General features: G+C 36.4%; 1 protein-coding gene across 2 annotated transcripts in view; it reads right to left on the bottom strand.

Annotated features, from left to right (window-relative positions):
- Nucleotides 1–23,518, bottom strand: part of GPR63 (G protein-coupled receptor 63) — a 37,677-nt gene extending 14,159 nt beyond the window's left edge. The window contains exon 1 of one of the 2 annotated variants that reach the window (XM_074397687.1): nt 23,023–23,518. The gene's annotated coding sequence lies outside the window, so the exon portion shown is untranslated. The remainder of the gene's footprint in view (nt 1–23,022) is intronic. The other variant, XM_010333774.3, reaches the window with a different exon arrangement.
- Between the last annotated feature and the right edge of the window lie 351 nt (nt 23,519–23,869).

Genomic DNA, 23,869 nt, shown 5'->3' with positions numbered 1-23,869 from the left:
TAGCGGCAGAATAAAAGTCTTATTCCAGAAAAAGAAAATAAAATTAAGATGTACGATTACAGCTACCAATTCCTAAATGCCCACCATGTACCAGACCTTAACATAAATTATCGCTAATCCTGACAAACCAGCCAAAGACAGAAGTTATGTTGCCCATTTGCAAGAAAATTAAACCAAGGCTCAGAGGGCAATGTGCTGCCAATCACACAGCTGGTGGGAGGGCTGGAATTAGAACCCAGGGTGCCCAGCTCCAAAGTTTCTGCTCTTTCCAAATGTTTTGCTGCTTCTCATATCACCTATAAAAGAGAATGGGACTTTTATTCCACTTAATATAGTAGTCTGTAATGTTAAAAATGCTGTCCCTCATCCCTTGTCTAACACCTTGAGGGTTTTATTTTTAGACCAGCCTTCCCCAAAGGCTTCAAGTTTTCTTCAGAACACTATTACCTGAGGGCCTGAGGCAGCATGAAAGCAAATAATGTGTTTTACAAAATGACCAAAAAAAAATGTAGGGCAGTGACTAAAACAAGGACATTTCTGTGAGTTATATCATACTTTCACAATTAATAGAGCCAAAATGTGGATAAGGAAAATTCCATTATTCCTTATTCTCAGACACAATTTTCATACTACTGACTAAAAATTAAACTGTTTGGATGATTTCTTGAAATCCAAACAAGAGTTGAATAAACTATGGAAATGAAGAATGTTTTAGATTTTCTAAATTTTTATATGCATGCTTTAGAACTCTGAAATCAGCTTAAAGTGGTCGTAGGCTACAGTTCCTTCAAAATGCAACTGGTAAGGTTGACAGCATTTATATGAATGCTTCCAGAAGCGAGATTAATATAACTTCATGTGAGGAAGCCAAAACATACAATTCCCCTTTTAAATTTGTGGAGATTTATAAAACAGGTACTTTCTGATATATCCCAAAGGAGAATTTGATCTTAAGTTAGTGACGTGCATGGATGTAAGAAAGAAGATAACAACTAAAAACTGGAATGGCTCTGATTCAACTTACAGGCATTATCTAAAATAGTCAAACTCATAGAAGCAGAGAATAGAATGGTAGTTGCCAGGAAATCGGAAGGGAGAGAAATGGGGAAGTGTTCTTACAATAGTTATAAAGTTTGTTATGCAGGATAAATAAGTTCTAATAATCTGCTGCACAACATAGCACTTGTATTAACAACAGAGTATTGTGTACTTTAATATACATTAAAAGGACAGATCTGATGTTGTGTTCTTATAAGAACACACACATGGCCGGGAGCAGTGGCTCAAGCCTGTAATCCCAGCACTTTGGGAGGCCGAGGCGGGTGGATCACGAGGTCAAGAGATCGAGACCATCCTGGTCAACATGGTGAAACCCCGTCTCTACTAAAAATACAGAAAATTAGCTGGGCATGGTGGCGCATGCCTGTAATCCCAGCTACTCAGGAGGCTGAGGTTGCGGTGAGCCGAGATCGCGCCATTGCACTCCAGCCTGGGTAACAAGAGCGAAACTCCGTCTCAAAAAAAAAAAAAAAAAAAAAAGAACACACACATACAAAACAGTATGAGGAAAATGAACACACACATACAAAACAGTATGAGGAAAATTTTGGAAGTGATGAATATGTTTAGCACCTTGGCTATGGTGAAGGTATCACAGGTGTATGCATATGTACAAACTCTTCAGGATGTACATGTTAAATGTGTATAACTTTTTCTATATCAATTAAGCTAAAAATTGAGATGCCTCATGAACTTAGACTTGAGGTGATACACGTAAATGAAATATATAAATAACTAGACAAACTTTTAATAGAGATAAATCACTGAACATAGCATGACATAAGAAAACACACCCAAAGGATTTCCTGCCCCTATGTCTACAATATTTTTTAAATGCAATCCACTTCATGTTAATATGACCTGTACCACATACCAGATACCAAGAAAGAATACAAAAGAAAAGGTGACACAACCGTTGCCTTCAAAAATATTGAAACAGTATAAAGATTAATGATAAAGCTAATTATTCTGGTCTATTAATATAATATCTTCAAATGTATGGATTCTTATTTGTTAATACAGGCAATATTACACATTAAAAATTCTTTAAAATCAATGAATAATGTATATTAGTAAGTAAATCATAAATAGAAGATGCAAAAAAAAACCCATTGTTTGAAAGAGTGTTCAGTCTTACTCAACTAAAAATGAGAATTCCAATGTAATGCAATGTTAATGTTTTGCCTAGATTTTCAAAGGTTTAAATAAGATGAAAATAATTCTAGCAAGGTGATACTCCATCAATGGGAATGTAAGCTTATAGTAACGGGAAGCTATTTCAACAGCCTTGAAAACATTCCTAAAGGCTGGGAGCAATGGCTCACGCTGTAATCCCAGCACTTTGGGAGGCTGAGGTGGGTGGATCACAAGGTCAAGAGTTCAAGACCAGACTGGCCAACATGGTGAAACATATTCATCAGTTCCAAAATTTTCCTCATGTTGTTTTGTATGTGTGTGTTCTTGTAAGAACACAACACCATGCCCAGCTAATTTCTGTATTTGTTTTTTTGAAATTTTTTGTGAAAAAAGAAATTTTTATATAAAATTTAATTTTGTATAAAAAATAACAAAAATTGGCTGGGCATGGTGGCTCGTGCCTGTAATCCCAGCTACTTGGGAGGCTGACGTAGGAGAATTGCTTGAACCGGGACCCAGGAGGTGGAGGTTGCAGTAAGCCAAGATTGCACCACTGCATTCCAGCCTGGGCTACAGAGTGAGATTCCATCTCTAAAAAATAAATAAATAAATAAAACATTCCCAGAGACTTCTGCTTCTAGCATATAAAGTCAAGCCTGTAGCAGACCAACATTTCCACCAAAAACAACCAAAAAAGCTGGACAATATTTTTAAACCTCTTTGAAGGCATCGAAAAATCACCAAAGCAGGGAAAACCTGAGAGGCTATCAGAGAGAAGAAAAGTATAGAAAAGTGAGGTGCTCTGCAATCTGTGTTATTTTTCACCTGAAGGCATGAGCTAATTCTGAAATGCTAGCTCAGAGGTTTTCTCAAGGCAGCTGAGAAACCAAGAGCCTGCAAAGTGGCAGCTGAAAGGATTAAAAGCTGCTGAAAAGCTTTAAAGTCTAGTAAAAGAGGCAGCTGAAAGGCTGGAAAGCTGAGCAGAGCAGTGTCTCAGTGGACTGGAAGCTGGTGTTCTGGGTCCATGGAAAGGTCGGGGGAAACAACATCTGAAAGACGTCACCCTTGGAATAGGCATGAACAAAAAATTCAAGAGCCCTCATAACAACAGAATAGCAGCCTCTAGTTAGCTCAAGTTTAAGTTTCTTAATGTTTATTAAATTTCCAAATCAAATATATTTTTAAGACACCAACAGGATGACAAAAGCACTGGCTATAAAGATTGATAAGTTCACCAAAAGGCAAAATTATGAGAACAGAAATCCGAGCCAAAAAACAGAAGACATTTGCAATCACATACTGACAAAGAACCCATCCTTTGAATACATATATTTAAATGCCAACAAATTTATAAGAAAAAGATAAACAACCCAGCTGAAAGATGAGCAAAGGATTTAAACAAAACTTCACAAACATATCCAAACAGTCAAAACATTACAAAACAAAATACAACATACGTACAGGTGTTCTCCCTCATCACTCATCAGGGAAACACAAATAAGAATCACAATAAAATAAAAATTCAACAGAATCACTAAAGTTTTAAAAATATGTATACAATATACCAAATGCTGACCAGAATGTGATGCAAATGAAACTTTCATTCATTACTATTGCAGGTGGAAATGGGTAACTAGAGAACAGTTTGATGTCTATGGCAAATTTGTAGTTATGCCTGCTCTGTTACCCAGTAATCCCACTCCTGAGTAATGAACAGAAATGCTTACATTTGTATACCAAAAGTTAAATACAAGTATATTCGTAGAAGCATTATTTGAAATAACCAAATATTAGAACAGCAAAAATGTCCAGCAATAGAACTGATAAATCAATGTCATTATATTCATATAATCAAACACTACATAGCCATGAAAATAGGCAGAACTACTATAACGCAACACATGGATGAATCTCACAAATACAACATTGAACAAAAGACACAGACACAAATATGTATATACAATACTATTCAATTTATACAAAATTCAAACACAGGCAAAATTCATCTATGGTGTTAGTAGTTTATTGGTTACCTTTGAGGAAGAGTAGGAGTCATGACTGGGAAAAAGTTTCTGGGAGTTTCATATAGTCATTTATTTTTCAAATTTCACTGAGCTGTGCCCTTATGATGGTGCATCTTTCTGCTTATATGTAAAACTTCAAAAAGTTTATGAAAATTAAGTCTTAAAACTCTCTAGAAATTTTATCTCTCAGGATCCACACTTAAGAAATAATTGTATACTACCCAAAGCAATCTTTAGATTCAAAGCAATCCCTATCAAAATGCCAATGACATTCTTCACAGAAATATATTTTTTTAATGCTAAAATTGATATGGAGCCACAGAAGATCCCTTATAGCCAGAGTAATCCTGAGCAAAAAGCTGTTCAAAAAAATTTCATGGCTGGGCGCAGCAGCTCAGGCCTGTAATCCCAGCACTTAGGAGGCCGAGGTGGGTGGATCACCTGAGGTTAGGAGTTCGAGACCAGCCTGGCCAATGTGGTGAAACCCCATCTTTACTAAAATACAAGTATTAGCCAGGTGTGGTGGCTCATGCCTGTAATCCCAGCTACTTGGGAGGCTGAGGTAAGAGAATCGCCTGAACCTGGGATGCAGAGGTTGCAATGAGCCGACATTGCACCACTGCACTCCACCCTGGGCAAAAGGGCAAAACTCCACGTCAAAAAAAAAAAAAATTTCATGTATATCACAGTAAGAAACTTGAAGCAATCAAAAGGTTTACATTTAAAAAACAGATTGAATTATGTGATTCAAAAACTAAAACTGTTTTTGAAGAATATTTAATAACATGAAAATATTATGCTAGCATCTTAAGTGAAGAAAAGTTGTATATATAATATGTTCCCACTATGTTTTGAAAAAAATTCAAAGAAATTAGAAGAAAACATATCAAAATATTAGCATACAACAGAGTGAACAGGCAACCTACAAAATGGGAGAAAATTTTTGTAATCTACCCATCTGACCAAGGTCTAATATCCAGAATCTACAAGGAACTTTAAAAAATTGACAAGAAAAACACAAACAACCCCATCAAAAAGTGGCTAAAGGACATGAACAGGTACTTTTCAAATGAAGACATCTGCCAGGTGTGGTGGCTCATGCCTGTAATCCCAACACTTTGGGAGGCCAAGGCAGGTGGATCGTGAGGTCAGGAGTTTGAGACCAGCCTGGCCAAGATGGTGAAACTCTTGTCTCTACTAAAAATACAAAAATAAGCTGGGAACGGTGGCAGGTGCCTGTAATCCCAGCTACTCAGGAGGCTGAGGCAGGTGAATCACATGAACCCGGGAGGGGGAGGCTGCAGTGATCTGAGATTGCACCACCATTGCACTCTAGCCTGGGCAACAGAGCAAGACTCTTCTCTCAAAAAAAAAAAACACACACACACACACACACAAACAAACAAAAAAAAAAACAACCAAAAACCCAAAACAAAAAAAAGAAGACATTTAAGCAGCCAACAAACATATGAAAAAAACCTCATCTTCATTGGTCATTACAGAAATGCAAATCAAAACCACAATGAGATACTATCTCATTAGTATCTACAGTTAGAATGGTGATCATTAAAAAGTCTGGAAACAACAGATGTTGGCAGGGCTATGGAGAAATAGGAACACTTTTACACTGTTGGTGGGAGTGTAAATTAGTCCAACCATTGTGGAAGAAAATGTCCCGATTCCCCAAGGATCTAGCACCAGAAATACCATTTGACCCAACAGTCTCATTACTGGGTATATACCCAAAGGATTATAAATGATTCTACTATAAAGACACATGCACACGTATGATTACTGCAGCACTATTTACAATAGCAAAGTCTTGGAACCAACCCTAATGCCCATCAATGATAGTCTAGATTTTTTAAAAAGTGGCACATATACACCATGGAATACTATGTAGCCATAAAAATGAATGAGTCCATGTCCTTGCAAAGGATATGAAGCTGGAAATCATCATTCTCAGCAAACTAATACAGAAACAGAAAACCAAACACCACATGTTCTCATTCATAAGTGGGAGATGAACAACGAGAACACATGGATACAGGGAGGGGAACATCACACATGGGGGCCTGTCAGGGCGGGTTGTGGGGCAATGAGAGGGAGAGCATTAGGACAAATACCTAATGCATGCAGGGCTTAAAACCTAGATGATGGGTTGATGGGTCCAGGAAACCACCATGACACTGTATACCTATATAATAAAGCTGTTCTGCACATGTATCCCAGAACTTAAAGCAAAATAAAATAAAGAAAAAAAAAACCCAACTAAATTGCCTTAAAATTTTTTTTAAATGACATATTTCTGATCAATAGGTCTGTCTGTGGTACATTTTTTTCCAGCTTTTCCTTATTTCCCAAATCTTATAAAATTAGTACTTAGTTTTCTTATAGTCAAAAAAAATTCTTGATCATTTCATATATTATAATTATATATGTTAATATTTCCTTTCAATGTTCGTAAGACAAATTCCTTAAAAAAAGAAAAACTCCTTAGAAAATACATTAAGACAGCAAAATAAGCATTCTCCTGCCAATCTCATCATGCCTGTTGTCCATGAGTAAAATGAATAAGATATTTAAACATTTAGAAACTAGTGACAGGAGGAACTACTCAAATGTACCTTGTTACGTAAATGTTACTGTTATTATGCAAGGAATGTACTCTCATCGGTAAAGGGCATACATTTCTTATGAGCATAGGATTTTGCTATCCCCTAAAGGATAAAATTTAAATGTGGTACTTTTCCTAGTCACTACTTTTAAATGTACCCCATATTTCCTGCAATTATTTACCAAGTAATCTAAAAAACAATACTTATATTTTCATATTAATCTCTAGGTCACCTTTCTGGTTTCCACAAATATTACCTTAGAATCAATGCAATTTAAAAAAAAACAAAACAAAACAAAAGCAAAATAAGCCAAAAAAAAGCCTGCTTATTTTGTTATTTTCATGCTATTCCACTAGAAGTGTTTTTTTCCATTCAGCTTTAGAGTTGAGCTGAATTTCTGGGTAGACCTCAGCATGCCACTCACTTTTATAACCTGTTTCCTTAGCAACTCTGTACTCATCTGATCCCATATGCCTATCTTCACGATTAGATATTAAAGTTTTTCTTAATAGTCACAAAGTTAGCACCAATTTCTAAGGACTTAAAATTAGTTATCTAATCAAAACTAAACGTTTATACCATCATAGTGGTGGTATTTCTTCTAAAAATGCTGGTACTTTCTTCTCCACTGCAGCTCACTGCAAGTGCTTTTGGTGTGTTCTTCGGAAGGAATAAAAAGTCAGGCAAGGATACAACAGTCTATCTATTAGCACTTCCACACTCTTCCTTCAGAAGCTCATTGTGCCCACCTTGGCAGTGGTCAGAATACCTGGTTGCTATTTACAAACTGTGTCACTGGTCAGGTTACTTAATATAAGGTTTCTCATCAGAAAAAATGGAAATGATAATGGTGCAGTTTAGCTCATGAAGTTATGCAAGGATTAAGCAAGATAGCAAATGTTAAGTATCGACACGTAGTTCTCAATAAATATGCACTAGCAGTTTCACTTAGGTCAGAAAAGAAATTCACATCATCTCCAACAGCAACCCTTCGGTGACATTTAGGATTCTAGTTCTTCGTCCTTGCAAATGACTATTTTTTCCGCATCTCACCTCAAGTTGAGTTTAAACGTCTTTCTCACTTCAAGATACTGCTCTGTGATTCTGATAAGATACCTTTGTTTCTCTTCCTCTAACTTAGCTTTTTATTTCAAAAAAGTGACTTTCAAAAATCTCTTTTCAGAAAATAAAAAGGTATAGCTTCTTTTGTCTTTTTACTACTTTAGACAGTGGCAGAATTCTATATATTTCTTACTCAACTTTCTAGGAATAGTCTACTACAACCATGCCCAGATTATTTCTCTATCTCCAGATGCAACTGTAGTCTAGCTTACTTGTTCTTCATAACAACACTTTTTGTTGCTGACTATGATTATCCCTGGGAGCTCCAGCCACATCAATTCAACAAATAGGTCTCAGGCAACGATCATGTACCAAGCCCAGTGCTAGCTGTTTGAGATTCACATATGGCATGATGTCTACTAAAAACAAGTGAAAGACACATATATATACACCATGGTTTCCTCTTTCTTCCCACACGTTCAGATAACATCATTGTATGAGATGGTTCAAGCATAATATCTTGGCATAACAGACACATCTGGTAGACTCCTTACCCTACTGCCCTATCAACCAGGTACATTGTTTCTAAGGGCATCATAGAAATTTCATAGAATGTAGAATCAGAAGACCTTCACAACACCACCAGATACCTCAAATAAACTCATGATTATACATACAAGAGTCAACCATACACACACACTTAAAAAAAAAAAAAAGGATGGATCCTCAGTTCTTTGGTCCTGCACTATGTAAATTTAATACATTACCATTCAAATTCCAATAATGAAACAAAGTAAAATATAGAATTATGAAATTTTTCATGAGTGGAAAACCAGAAAATAACACAAGGGAAATATCACTGAAATAAAGATTATTCTGCACTAAAGTACACCACTTCAAAATAGGATTGGTGAAGAGCAATGTTGACTCATCCTCAAAAATAATGGTGATGTTTTGACCTTGATGCACTGCTATGATCAAAATAATTATGGTTAACTTGGGAAGGTTCTGAAAAAAGGTTCTAAAGGTTATACTTAAAATACCTAGAGTTTAAAAATCTATTAAATATAACTTCAGTTTTAGTATTCAAAACAGCCACCAAGAAAAAGAAATGTTGACAGCGTCATCGTGTACCAACTGAAATTATTTTCACTTGCACATCTTTCCCTGATACTCAGTCTTCCACCATGCTATCCATGTATACTATAAAAATCTTTGACGTATACTTTTCAACTTGACTTACACATTTCTTTAAATACATTTCCATCCTTCCCTTAAAACAAACAGTTGCTAAGCACCTGCTCTAAGCCAGTTTCTGACTAAGCACTGCTTACAATGAAGAACAAACTGGATTTATCTCCTGATCTTATGTAACTTGCGAGTCCATCGGGAAGACTCATACTAAATACATGGTAACTACTGGGTTATGCCCTGATGTACGTGCTGTAAAGAAAAACTCAGGATGCTACAAGAGTGAAAAACGATGAAAACATAATTCCTCATTTACAGTCATCTACCGTTTAATGATATTTTAGCTAAGGACAGACCACTATACAACAGTGTTTTCCTAAGACTATAGTGCAGCTGAAAAATTCCTATCACCTAGTGACATCGTAGCCATCATGGCTTTCTAGTACAACACAATATTGATGTGTTTGTAGTGATGCCGGCATAAACAAACCTCCTTTGCTGCCAGTTGTATAAAAGTCTAGCATGTACAGCACATAATACTGAGTAAGCATAATAAAGGATGTTACTGGTTTATATATTTACTATTCTATACTTTATATTGTTATTTTAGAGTATACACCTACTTAAGATTTTTAAAAATTAACATAAAACTGCCTTAGACACATCCTTCAGGAGGTATTCCAGAAGAAGGCATTGTTATCACAGGAGATGATAGCTCCAAATGTTATTGCCCCTGAAGACCTTCCAGTGGGACAAGCTATGGAGGTGGGAGAGTCATACTGATCCTGGCCCTGTGTAGGCCTCAGTTATTGTGTGTGTTTGTGTCTTAGTTAACTTTTTTGTTAAAAGTTAACAAAAAAAAATTTTTAAAGAGAAAGGCTTATAGAATAAGTATATAAATATTTGTATACAAATGTTCAATGCTTTCATGTTTTAAGCTGTTGTTACAAAAAGTGAAAAGTTTTAAGAAATTTAAAAGTATATACAATAAAAAATTGACAGTAAGTTATTAATGAAGAAATTTTAAGAATAAATTTACTGTAGCCTTAAGTATATTGTTTTTATAAAGTCTACAGTAGTGTACATTAAGATTCCAGACTTTTATATTCACTTACCACTCATTCACTAAGTAACCTTCCATCCTATAAGTACATTCATGGTAAGTGCTCTATACAGGGTACCATTTTTTCTCGTTTACACCATATTTTTACTGTACCTCGCCTACAGTATTCAATACAACAGTAACATGCTTTATGGGTTTGAAGCCCAGAGGTAACAGCCTATACTATATAGCCTACGTGCAGAGCAAGCTATACCATCTAGGCTTGTGTAAGTGCACTCTATGATGTTAACACGATGAAGAAATTGCCTAATGATTCATTTCTTAGAACATTTATGTGTCCATGTTTTCTTATAACACTCTCTAAATCTCATGCTCTATGATAGTACAATATTATTCACTAAGATGAATCTCTAAGTACTAGGCTAAAGAATCGTGTATTTTAGTTTTGAAGTTATAGGTTATTTGCTATAGTTTGGTAGGGAAAGAGTAGGAAAGAATAGGTCATACGGAATAAGAGCAGAAAGAAAATAAATAAAGACCGAATACAGATGTCTTTCACTGTAAGAACAGATAAAATTTTACAACTTGCATGTGGTCCTGAAAAAAAAGTCTTCTAAAATAAAAATGTTGAAAAACCATTTTAAATTCAAGAATAATGTTTCTTGAGACCTCACTATCTGAAAAACTCTACTGAATCCTATTATGAAAAAGAATTCATCTAAAAAAAAAAGACTAACTCCTCTAAAATAATCCCATTTCTACTATTTCTAAATTTTAATATTCAGTCAAGTTTTCTGTAAAACCAATGGGAAAGGACTACTCCAAGTAAAAGGGCTACATAATTGTCATTCTAAATTCAAAGTACTGTATGTCACCCACCAACATAAACCCTGCTCACTCACTCCCCACCAAACATATGCCTTATCAAAAAAAATGTTTTAAGGTAAATCTGCAGTATTCATTTTGAACTTTTAAAAATGAAAAATAAGGTGATAAAATGGCCGTATTCTTAAAATCAAAGAATAATTTATCATCATGTACCACAGTCACATGGGAGAAAGGGTCCAGCAGGAGGCTGTGGCATTTGGTTGTTACTGGGTTTCCCACTGATAGTGTCACAAGTGATTGTCCCCACATAGTAAGACACCTACCAGTAGTCTTCTAGTTCTCTGCTCAAAGATTAAAGCATCAGTAAAAGCTTTGCAAGTTCACAAAGAGCTGATGCAACTTCTATTAAGACTTGTAAGATCAAGGGCTCACAGGAAATTCATTGGCTCAGTGTTAACTGTGCACACAATAGTTAGAAATGCAATTCCTAGATTTTCTCTCAAACCAAAGATACAGAAAGAAAAGTATGAATATTGCCTATAAATATCACTGCTTATTCTTAAGTAAAGCTTTTCCATTTGTATTATACCTCACTCATGCTCACTCCTCATTTTATTTCTTCTAGCAAATACGGCCTATGAGAGATTGACTAACCCCAGAAAGTGGTGTGTATATGTGTACATATGTATATATTCAGTATATATTCAATTAGGCAAAAACCACTGCAACAATGTGGCCCAAATGCTGAGTTTGTATAATAGGTGATGAAACAAATGTGAAAATTCTTATATGCAGAAAATTTATTACACTGAAATTGAGCAGGAAAAAAATCAGACTCAAACATAGGTTCTGGGAAAAACAAAATTCAGTGAAATGATCGTCTCCAGTTTGTATTAGATAAAAAAGAAAATTCTCCCTCCTACAAGGGCCACAAACTAAATGGATTCTTTATAAAATGTAGCTTTTGATATGAGTGTCTCCTATCTACCAAAAAAAAAAAAAAATAGCTACGAGAGGGACTGTTTTCAAGAACTTTATTACAACCTGGAATCTAGACATGAGCAAATATCTTACCAAAGTGAGATTCTATTATGTATACTTCAAAGATTATTTCTATTCTGATGCCTGTTTACTGAAGGTGAGGAAAATTAAAAGGACAAAAAGACTTTAAAACTGTATACATAAAAAGGGCACAGAAAATAGTAAAAGCTTAATTTTATGACATGTAAACTTAATTTTATTCCATCATCACCAGATGAATGGAATCATTATCCAAGGACAATCAAACTAATTACTTAGTCTTTTTTTTTTATTCAGCTTCCTTTACCACTATACCTGCTATTATTGTTAACCTACACTAACTGAGTATGGAGAAATATAATGCTGAAGTTCTTCAACTCTTTCTAGTAATTAACTGTTCATCACAACCAAGGCTGCATCCACATCACCATATCATGTAGAATTAAAAATAAAATTTAAAATAAAATTTGAGGATGTTATAAAAAATTTAAAAAATAAAAACAAACATTTCTTTAAAATGTTTACCAAGATGTAGCCATTTCAAATAAGCATAAAATAACTGTTCCTTTTTAAAAGTGAAGTACCCAGAAGAATCTTGCAGTTTGCCATCTTTAACTTGCTTTTGAGAATGTAAGTAAGGAATCTGTGAACCATGGGTGGCTTTTTAACTTTACCAACTACCATTTTAAAGGCAAAGCCCAGATATATGAAGCAACAGAAAGCTAAATGTGACTAGCAGTGTCTTTCCAGCAGGAAGATGAAATTAAATTTAAAACAAGGAGTTAGCAATAACTTTCTAAAACATAAAATACAAAACTAAATACCAAATGACTGTAAACAAAATGAAGTTTGGGACTGAATAAGAGAAACTGCTGACAACAACATCACATACAGAAATTTCAAATTTATTAACAGAAAAATGTCAAATTAAAAACTGGAATTAAAAAAAGAAAGGTAAGTATTTTGATATTATATTGTAATACATTGATGTCTGCTTTTTCTTTTCAAAAGCAAACACTCTACAGTAAGATTGCTTATTAACCTGAATAGCAAAGATATTCTATTTTATACATGTTTATGATCCCAGAAACAAAATAGTGTCTTTAGTATAGTCAAATTAAAATCACTTGAGTCGCGATTACAGAATTAGAATGTTTGTCAGAAGACTTCAAGGGCAACCAGGGACTTCATGGGTACAATATTTGCTACGGTGAAAGCGAACAAGAAATAAATTCTACATGCAACTGGAGTTCCAGAAGGAGATCATAAAATTAATAAAAGAAAATATTCAAAAGGATTGTAAATAGAAGTTTCCAAAATTCCTGAAAAATGCTAGTCCTTAATGAAGCCTATCTAAAGCCAAACATACGTTAAAATTAATACTCAAAAACATCACATCAAAAATTCAGAATAGAGATAGAAAATATCTTTAAGGAGAGAAAATATCTTTAAAAGAACTTAGAAGGAACCAGAGTGTGGAAAGATAGATTCCGTGACAAAGAAAAAAATAAGCTTGACTGCTTAATTCTCAATGACAATAATAAAATTGAGAAGAAAATAAAATTATATTTTTGATGCTTCTTTCAGCAAACTAAATTAAAAGAATTGTCACAAACAAAAATCTCTCTCTCTCTTTCTCTCACTCTCCTTTTCTATCTCTTCCACACATACACACACTCAATCAATAAAGAAAAATTAAAGGATATATATCAGGCAAAAGAGAAATAATCCCAGGTAGAAGGTCTGATAGACAAGAAGAAACTGGGGGAAAAGATATTAATGACTAAATGGCTAAATATAATAGTAACTGTATAAAACAATAAAAGTAATTTAAGAGAGAAAAAACAGGCTAGAACTAAAATACTCAATAACAATGACATACTAGTTGGAGATGGGTATCATAAGAGTTAAATAATTCTTAGGAATGTATTATTTAAAAGAAATGAAATACCACAGACTGCGTGGCATGAACAAAGGAAATTTATTTTCTCACAGTTCTGGAGGCTAGAAGTCCAAGATCAAGGTACTATCGGGATGCATTTCTGGTGAGGCCTCTCTTCCTGGGTTTTAGACATGTATTATCTTAAATGGCCTCTCTGTGTATGCAGAGAGGGAAAGAGAGATACCTCTGCATCTCCACAGAGATCTTACTGGATCAGGGCCCCGCCTTTATAATTATTTATTTAACCTTGATTACCTCCTTATAGGCCCTATTTCCAAACACAGTCATATTGGGGATTAGGGCTTCAGTGTATGAATTTTGGGGGACACAATTCAGTAACTTTACACTAAAGATGAATATATACTAAAATTGTCAGGGTAACCACTAAAATAATAGATATGGAACTTATAGCCAATCTCCTAAGCCCCTAAATAAATAAAAATAGTAAAATAAATAAATAAATAAAAGTTAGGGGCAGAGGGTTAATCTCTCCAAAAGAAGGCAAGAAAGGAAAAAAGACAAAGAAAAAGCATAATAGAAAATACATAATAATATGATAAATAAATTCAAGTCAGTTTTTATTCTAAATATAAAGAGGCTAAACTCTCCAGCTAAAAGCAAAGATCTAGCTATATGCTATTTACATAAGACATATCTAAAATCATAAGGGTATAGATCCAACTTTAAAGCCAACAAGCAGGAAAAGGTGTGTCAAGACCATCATAATCTATAGGAAACCCTATATTGTTTTATTATTATCAAAGAAAAAGAGACTTTAATTCAAACAACACTATTAGAGATACAGAAGGTCATTACATATAACAAAAAAGTTAATTTCCCACAAAAAAAATTTAAAAATCTAAACTTGTATGCATTTAATAATAAACCTCAAAAGCATATAAAGCAAAAGGTGAATTAACCAGATGAAAATAATAAATCCATCATTATAATCACTCAGTAATAAAATAGTCAAGTAGATAAAAACATCAAGAAAGATAAAGATTTAAATAGCACAATTAAAATTTTCATCTTATGGAAACACATGAAACTGCATCCAGAAACTAGAGAACACACATGGTTTTAAAGCTACACATGGGACTTTCATTTGGAGAGAACACTTGCCACTGTCCATGGAACTAACCTTAACAAGCATCAAAGAACTGGTATGATACAGACCACATCCTTTAATCATGTCACAAATAGTTTATAGATCACCTACAACCACAACAAAATATGCTTAGAAATTAGAAAACATCATTCTCAGTAACACATGGATCTAAGAAATCATAGAAAACACTTAGGACAGGCACAGTGGCTCATACCTAGAATCCCCACACTTTGGGAAGCTAAGATGGGAAGATGGCTTGAGCCCATGAGTTCAAGACCAGCTTGGGCAACATAGCAAGACTTCATCTCTACAAAAAATAAAAATAAAAAAAATAGCCAGGCATGGTGGCATGCACCTGTAGTCCCGGTTATTCAGGGGGCTGAGGTGGGAGGATCGTTTAAGCCCAAGAGGTCAAGGCTCCATGATCATACCACTGCACTCCAGCCTGGACAACAGAATGAGAACCTGTCTTAAAAACAAAGAAAATACTTAGAACTGTATGAAAACATAAAAAAATTCTGATAAGCAGCTAAAGTGGTAATTCTAGGGAAATTTATATTCTGGACAAAGCAAGACTCACAATTGAGCTAAGCACTCAACATAAAAAATTACAATAAAGGCAGAAATAAAACTAGAAACATGAAAGAAAAAAAGAGTAAAAATGAACATGTTAGAAACAAATACATAAATATTTTCAAAGAACCAACTTTTGGCTTTCCTGATCATCTCTACTATATATTTTGTATTATATACAATAAACTAAACAACGAAAAACAAATTACAGCTGCAAACAACACTGATGAATCTAAAAAACATAACAGTGAGCAAATGAAGCAAGCATAAAAGTATATATATTTACAGTAGTATAATTCTCTTTATGTATAGGCCAAAAAAAAACAAAGAAAATACTGCTTTGGGCTGATAAAGCAAGAGTTGCCTCCATGTAAGGAATGAGTAGACAGAATTATTCTAGATGTATTTCTTAACTTTAGTAGTAAGTCCATGAGTATTCAATCTTTTAAACTTATAGGTATGTTTTATGCAATTTTAAATGTACAATGTACTTACAATAAATATTCTTTTAAAATAACATGACAAATCAGTTTCTAAAGGACATTCGGAATTTTCCTATAAACTTTCTGTTTACCCTGTCTATTAAACATTCCACACTGTTACATGACTGTTACATTCCACCTGAAAATATAGTTCCTGTTATTTGAGATAGTAAAAAGGAAAATGATACTTATCTAAACAAAAAACTTATTTAGCAGTTGGTCCAAGTGCTAAATCAAGTGCTAAAACAGAGGTAAGCACCAGGTATGAAGAGGGCATATAACCTAAACCTGACTTAAAAGAAAGGAAGAAAGGAAACTATTCCACAGTGAAGAAAACAATGTCTGGAAAACAGTAACCATCCCAGAAACCACGTTTGGGAGTACATGTGTGTTTACCTTCTACATCCAGAACCAAATTCTAAAAATGAAAATATAACTGCATTCAGTCAGGTCATGTTTAATAGCTAAAGACAATTTTAGTTTCAAAAATAAAAGGGAGAATTTCTCTCTACATTTAGCCATCAATGTTTAAGTGTCTACAAATATCCTTTTCCTGACTTTTGCTCATTTTGTATCTCTAATTTTGTTCCTAGAAGTGATCACATGTTTCTATAGTAGCCAGCGTGATACTCAACTGATTTCAAAAGGTAATTTCTGGCTTAGATGAAGTTTCAGATTATTGACAGAAAGGAAGATACAAATATATAGATAAAATATAGATGTAGACAAACATATGAGCATACACATATGCACACAGCTCAAGGCTAAATTTTGTAAATTTAAATCTTCCAAATTTATTTTAAATGTTAAGAATCCAGGAGTTGGCAGCAAAGTGCAGAAAACAGAATACTTTTACATTTTAGAGATGACTATACAGGAAATGACATTCATTCACTCTATCATTCCACAATTATGTATCAATATGTGTGGGCAAGAGGGCAGATGGCAATACAGTAAACTGAAATTGAAAAAGGAACAACATTCTCATGGCACACTCAACTACTGTACCTGTTTAGTTGGAAATAGCATGTATAGTTATAACTGAGCACTAATAAATGGTTTGGGATTGAGGCAAAAATCTCTATAAACAACTAGGGTTATTTCATTTGGAAAAAGCGCTAGACAATCAGGTCCAGGTGCAAACCCTATCTGACTCTAGTCTTTCATATGACACCAAAAAATCTGTAGAAGACAAACAAGGAAGATGATGATTAGCTCTACAGATTTTATATTGGGAATAATAGAGTGCCTTGAGGGCAATGAAAAACATCAATCCCCTTTTATTCCTCCCCAAAAATTCCACATCTAGGGCTTTATCCAAAGGGAAAAACCGTAGATGTGTATAAAAATTGAGCTATATAGTTGGGTGCAGTGGCTCACACCTGTAATCCCAGCACTTTAAGAGGCTGAGGCAGGCAGATCATTTGAAGTCAGCAGTTCAAGACCAGCCTGACCAACATGGTGAAACCGTATCTCTATGAAAAATACAAAAATTAGCCAGGCGTGGTGGCAGGTGCCTGTAATGCCAGCTACTCAGGAGGCTGAAGCCCGAGAATTGCTTGATCCTGGGAGGTGGAGGTTGCAGTGAGCCAAGATTGCACCACTACATTCCAGCCTGCGCAACACAGCAAGACTGCATCACAAAAAAAATAAAATAAAATAAAAATAATTTTTTAAAATTGAACCATAAGATATTCACTGCTGTACAGCTGAAGAAAAAAAACATATCACCAATAAATTTTGATACATCCATAAAATAATACTATTCAGAATTCAAAATGTTACAGATCATTCTATGACAAGCAAAGTGGTTTATCTAATGTGAAAATTACAAAGCAGTATCTATATACACTAAGGGTCATTTTTAGAAATTAAAATACTATAGTATTTTTCTATATGTTTATAAAAATAGGTACAAAAATACTAACACTATCTCTGGGTGTAATTCTTCTTTTCATTTCTTTTTCCTTGTCTGAATTTTCTAAGCTTTCTTTTCTTTCTTTTTCTTTTTGAGAACAGGGTCTTTCTCTGTTGTCCTGGCTGCAGTGAAATGGTGTGATCACAGTTCACTGCAGCCTCGACCTCCAGGGCTCAAGTGATCTCCCACCTTAGCTTTCTGAGTAGCTGGGACCACAACTGTGTGCCACCATACCTGGCTAACTTTTTTTTTTTTTAACTTTTGTAGAGAAAGGGTCTCCCCACATTTCCCAGGCTGGTCTCAAACTCCTGGGATCAAAGAATCCTCCTGCCTCAGCCTCCCAAAGTTCTGGGATTACAAGCCTGTGCAACCACGTCTGGCCTCTAAATTTCCTATAATGAACAAGAATAACTTCTAAAGTAAGAAAAAAATCTACTATATCATGAGGGTGGTGGGTAGGAGGAGAGACAGGATCAGGAAAAATAACTAATGGGTATGAGGCTTAATACTTGGGAGATGAAATAATCTGTATAACAAAGTCCCATGACACAAGTTTACCCATGTAACAAACCTGTACTTATACCCCTGAACTTAAATAAAAGTTAAAAAAAAAAAAACAACAACGAATTTGAAACCTTGAAACAGTAACTATACATGAACTTTAGAAACAAAAATGAGAGGTTCCCAGCATCATCAAACCTGTAAATGGGAGCAAATTTATCCAATTTATAGAAAATGGAGAAACCTGATTCTTAACTTATACTCAAAACTCTTATCATTAAAGAAATGAATAATGCAAAAGGAAAAACATCTGAAGAAGCACTGAGTGGGAACAAGCTGAGAGAACAGACTTTCTGCTAGTGCTAGACACTGTGAAACTTTAGAAGGCATCATGGTTTATGCAGGGTTAATCAAAATGGAGTTAGGAAGACTGTGTGCTTTAAATATAAGGTAAATGGTATAAGTTAAAATAATGAAAAGAATAGATATTATTACAAAAGCACATACTTATCTGAACATTTTTGCCTCTAGAAGACAATGGATGTTATGCCTACATCCCAACTCCCTTTGTATCCACATCCTCCCAGGATCAACTTAGAGCAAAAGATGCTACAGCAAACAGCCTTGGCCAAATACCATACCAAACACATGGGATAGATTTAATTGATTCTTAAATAATTTTCAGTTGAAGCTCTTAACTCTCATCTTTCAGACTTCTTTAAATGCCTACAAATGTTATTTCTGTAACGTTACCTATGCATTTGTTTTTGTTTTATTTTGTTTAAAGTAGGAAGATGGAAAAACGTAACAGCTAGAATGCAGAATCATGTCCCTTCTGCACCAGCCTCCCCAGGGCAGATCCTTAGAAGTTTCTACAAAAAAAGAATTTGCCTAAAATCTTTTTCAAACACTTTAATAATATAGAGTGAGCTAAGTCAATTGAGAGAAAAAAGTTAACCAAGAGACTTTGCTCAAAAACCCTAAAAGGTATGTAAAGCTTATAAATACAGTAACACCTAATGGTTTAAATTGAAAATGATCTAAGAATCAATTAACATATCTGCCTGGAGATTGGTACAGTACCTGGCTGGGGATTTTTTAATCTAAATTGGATCTGGGAGGATGTAATTCTTTAGCATATCACTCAAAGGAAATGCTGATAATAATAATCCTATTATTAATTTCAATAGGTGATCACCACATTAACCACATACCTGCAAATATACCATCTTTTGCCCCAAGACCTGACAGCTGTGTTAAAATCCAACTTTTCCACTATGTTTATAATGAACATGAATGAGCTTTCCTGTATATTAAGCTAGTATCATGCTTGAATTTTCTGAATCTTCTGTCATACAAACAGAAATGGACACAAATTACTTTTACTAACACTGGTGCAGAGGCTAGAAGGCATTTTATCCTATATATCAAACTCAAAGCCTGAAACAGCTTGCTGTCAGCTTCAGAAACCATTTTTACAAGCATGGCATACTGCCTCAAGCCAACCAAATACTAAAGCATGTTGGGTTGCCCACACTGCAAATTATTTGGAAAGTTCTCATGTTTTGTGGTTGCAAAAGTACCTATTTTGTGGATCATCTAGTTCAAATTAACAGCACATCTAACCTTAAACAGAAAATTCCCAGGAATGAAACTATAATTGACCAGGATCACACCAGCTCTGAAGGTCTATGATCTCAGGCTCATAGTCAAACACCTCAAGCGTTATGCTTTGAAAGTTGAAAAACTACAACATAAACTCTGTGACACTCATTAATATGTTTCGAAGTAAACACTAAGAACTCATCCTAAATATACATGTCATAATTGCAAAAAAAGGAAAAACTGCCACCTGCAACAAAGTAAAGGTCATTTGCAGCAAATATAAACACATTTCTGGTAAAAAGCTAGCAAATTAAAGAAAAAAACACTCTAATAGATTATTTCATTTCTAATTTTAATACATATGCTGCAACTTAGCAGCTTCAGCTGTGAAACATGGGAACGAATATTCCAAAGGTAATGAAATAGTTTTGCTTGTAGTAACTGGAACACTGTATTTATACATATTGTTTTTCCAAGCATTAATAGGTTCCTCTCTCAAATCAAGTGCTTAAGGCATCATTCACAAATTGGAGTACCAGCAACTTCCCCAAGGTTTTCCTCTCATGCCTTTGAGGTCTACTCTCTAAATCCCAGACCTATGAAGAATGTCCTAAAGGTAATTTTTGAAGTGTTAAAAGAAGACAACACTATATTGACAAGCTAAATTTTACCTAGAATTTGCCTACTGAAACTTAAGAAATGCAGGGTTCAATTATCCATTCAGAAGAAATTCAATCCATCTTAATAGATAAACGTGGTTAGGATATGGATCCCTGATCCAAGCCTTGTTAAGAGTTCAAGAACACATTGGAAAACAGTGCTTTTAACTTAACTGATAATGACTAAAATGCTAAAAAGATGACAAGCCCTACCAATAACTATTTTAAGCTGATCTTTTAGACCTGCTGTTCTTGGTACACATGTATTATCAAGTCGCTAAATGGTTTTCATGTTTTTTTATATATTCAATAGCATCTATAGATATGGTATATATAGCTAAACTATATATAGTATGGATACATAAATATACATGTGATATGGATATATACATATATAAGTCCACATGTATGTGTGTATCATTTCCAAAAGACTCATTCACAAAACAATCATCCCAAATTAAATAAAACGTACACAAAATCTCAAAGTGCTCAAATAACTCTGGGAACTAAGTCACATCCACCTTGGAACACTAAATTTTCACTTTCTTGCCTGTAGCCCAGCAAATTTAAGGTAAAATAGTAAGTATATTGGGGTTTTAGTTATGATAATTTTTCTAAGCAAATTTTTCTCCAAGAATGTTGGTTAGTTGCTGAAAATTTTCAGAAAGTGCTTGAGATGGTGAGTTCTTTTTTTCAGTTTCGTTACGAGTATGTTTTACAGCAAAGTGACAAAATTGTACTTAGAGAAGAAAATCTGTATCCCAAACAAAATTTTTCAGTATTAATGGTTATTCTGGGATGATTTTCTTCGAAAACTTCCCACTGCAAACAAGATGTTTCCCACACTATCCCCTGTCTTGGAAGTACATTTTTCACACACAAAATTGTATGAAACGCATATACCAGAAATACTTCACGGCACTCTTTTATTTAAATAAGCTCTCACATTCTGTTTTTATTGATGTAATAAATTATGTTACTAAAATTTTGGCTATGCAACACTTTATGAAATATAGGGACTTTTCATCAGCACCTTTAATTTGTAGTTGGCAATGTGAGTGAATCAAGCAAACAGGAATAGACATGGTGTAGCAGACACCTGGGGGTATGAGAAAATGGGGCTTCCTTTACCCACAGGACACATGGAAAAAAAAAAAACTTACCCACGTCTGCAATGAATGTACTTTTATACTAGGTTTTATCAAATGAAATACATATTACATACGTCATCCATGGATTAGAATGTCTGAAGCAGTATCAACTTAGGCAAGAAACATCAGGTTTTATCCATGATTCTTAGAAATACTACTCCTAGAACTGGTTCATGCCCTCTTAATCTAAGACACAATGAAAAACAAGCTCACCAATAAAAAAAGAAAAAAATTCTATTTTGAAAAAGATATGGTTTAAACTTCATCCTACCTCACTAAAAACCTGCATGCTACTACAGGGATGCCTGTGTTCCCTAAGTGTCGAGTCTGAGTCCAAACATTTCATCAAAGACTAAACGATCACTGAAAATTTGGGCAAGACCTGGGAAAATTTTTCATTAAATTTTTCATTAAAAGAAATCCCATTGTTGGGGTTTTTCTTTTAAGCACTCTGAGACTCCACGATATATTTTATTTATTAAAAAAGAACGTTTCCGAAAAGGGGCAGAGGAGGGAAGACTGAAATCTGGGCGACGTTGAAAACCGGCCAAGGATGAAACACACACACAGCGCCGCCAGCTGAGCCACATGGAAGAGGGAACCTCTCGGAACTGCCGGGGCGCGAAGGGACCTTTCGCTCCCACGAACAAGGTACATTTCAGCCCTCAAGCGGCCAGACCGTGACAAAGTTCAAGTGGAGCCCATCTCCTTCCTCGCACTCCCAGCACTGAATTCTCGATGAGAACGGCCCGGCAACGAGGGAGCCGGCGCCCGGCGCCCCTCCGCAGCCGACCGTTTTCCTCGAAGGCCTAGCCGCCGAGGCGCGCACGGGAGGGGCGCGCGGCCCGGGAGAAGCCGAGTCCCCGCCAGGCCCCCACCGCGCCGCGCCGCCCGAAATCACTCCAGTCCAGCTGCAGAACGCTTCCCGAAAACCCCGGCTTCTCCCGCACAACTTCGGTCTCTCCAGCCCGGTTCCCCCCACGCACTCCGCCAAACCGCACGCCCTGCCCAGCGCCGCGGATGCCGGCGCTCCCCGCCCCGGGCGGCTACCTGCCCCGCGGGCCGCGGACCCCAGCCTCACCTCTCGCGAAGGGCGGCGCGCGGGCGCCCGCGGAAGAGCCCAGGGAGCATGGCCCCATGCAGTCCCTCCCGGAACTTTCCTGACATAGCACTTCTCTCCTCCGCTGCACAGAACGACGCTTCCCGGCGGAGGAGGAAGGAGGGCGACGAGGAGGAGGTGGCGGCGGCGGCGGCGGCGGCGATGGAAGCGGCGGTGGCGGGAGCCGGAGCTGAAAGTGAGGAGCATCGCGGCCGAGCGCCGCCGCCGCGCGAGCCGCCGAGGGGTTCCCGCCCCCAGGGTAACCAACGCTCCCTCTTAAAGGCGCCGGCCCCCGTTTTAGACCTGGAGGTGAGGGGAGAGGAGAGGAGAGAGAGAGGGAGGAAACAAGTAAAGAGGGAGGAGGCGAGTAGAGACGGAGAGATCCCGGGAGGCCACGCCCGAGCTTCTCCAGGGCGGATCACCAGCCCCTTTCTGGCCGCTCCCCGCCCTGAACCCCTCTGCACTCAGGTCACGTCGCTGCTCCGTCCCGGCAAAGGCACCTCGGCTACGGCAAACGCGCCCAGCGGCTGCACTGGGGCAGCCCTCGCCGTTGGCCCGCGCCCTGCACCCCGCGCCCCGATCCCAGAGCGTCGCCCCGCCCCTGGTCGCTGGCAGTCCTTTTAGGGTCCTGGTTTCCCGCTCCCAAGTCCCCCAAAGTGCACCTCCAGTGGCGATTGCCCAGTGGAATTGCGTTCCCCGAGGCTGTTCGCGTTTCCTTCCTGGTTATTCTTCCTCTTTTCCAACACAGTGATGAGGGTCTCACACAGAATGAAATAACTAAAAACCAGCAGACGCCCCTAGACCGACCCCTGAAGATGTCCCTGGATGT

Source organism: Saimiri boliviensis, chromosome 4, assembly GCF_048565385.1.
Source record: "Saimiri boliviensis isolate mSaiBol1 chromosome 4, mSaiBol1.pri, whole genome shotgun sequence".
Taxonomy (NCBI): Eukaryota; Metazoa; Chordata; class Mammalia; order Primates; family Cebidae; genus Saimiri; species Saimiri boliviensis.
The sequence above is the reverse complement of the archived record's forward strand: the minus strand, read 5'-3'. Positions and strand labels throughout refer to the sequence as shown.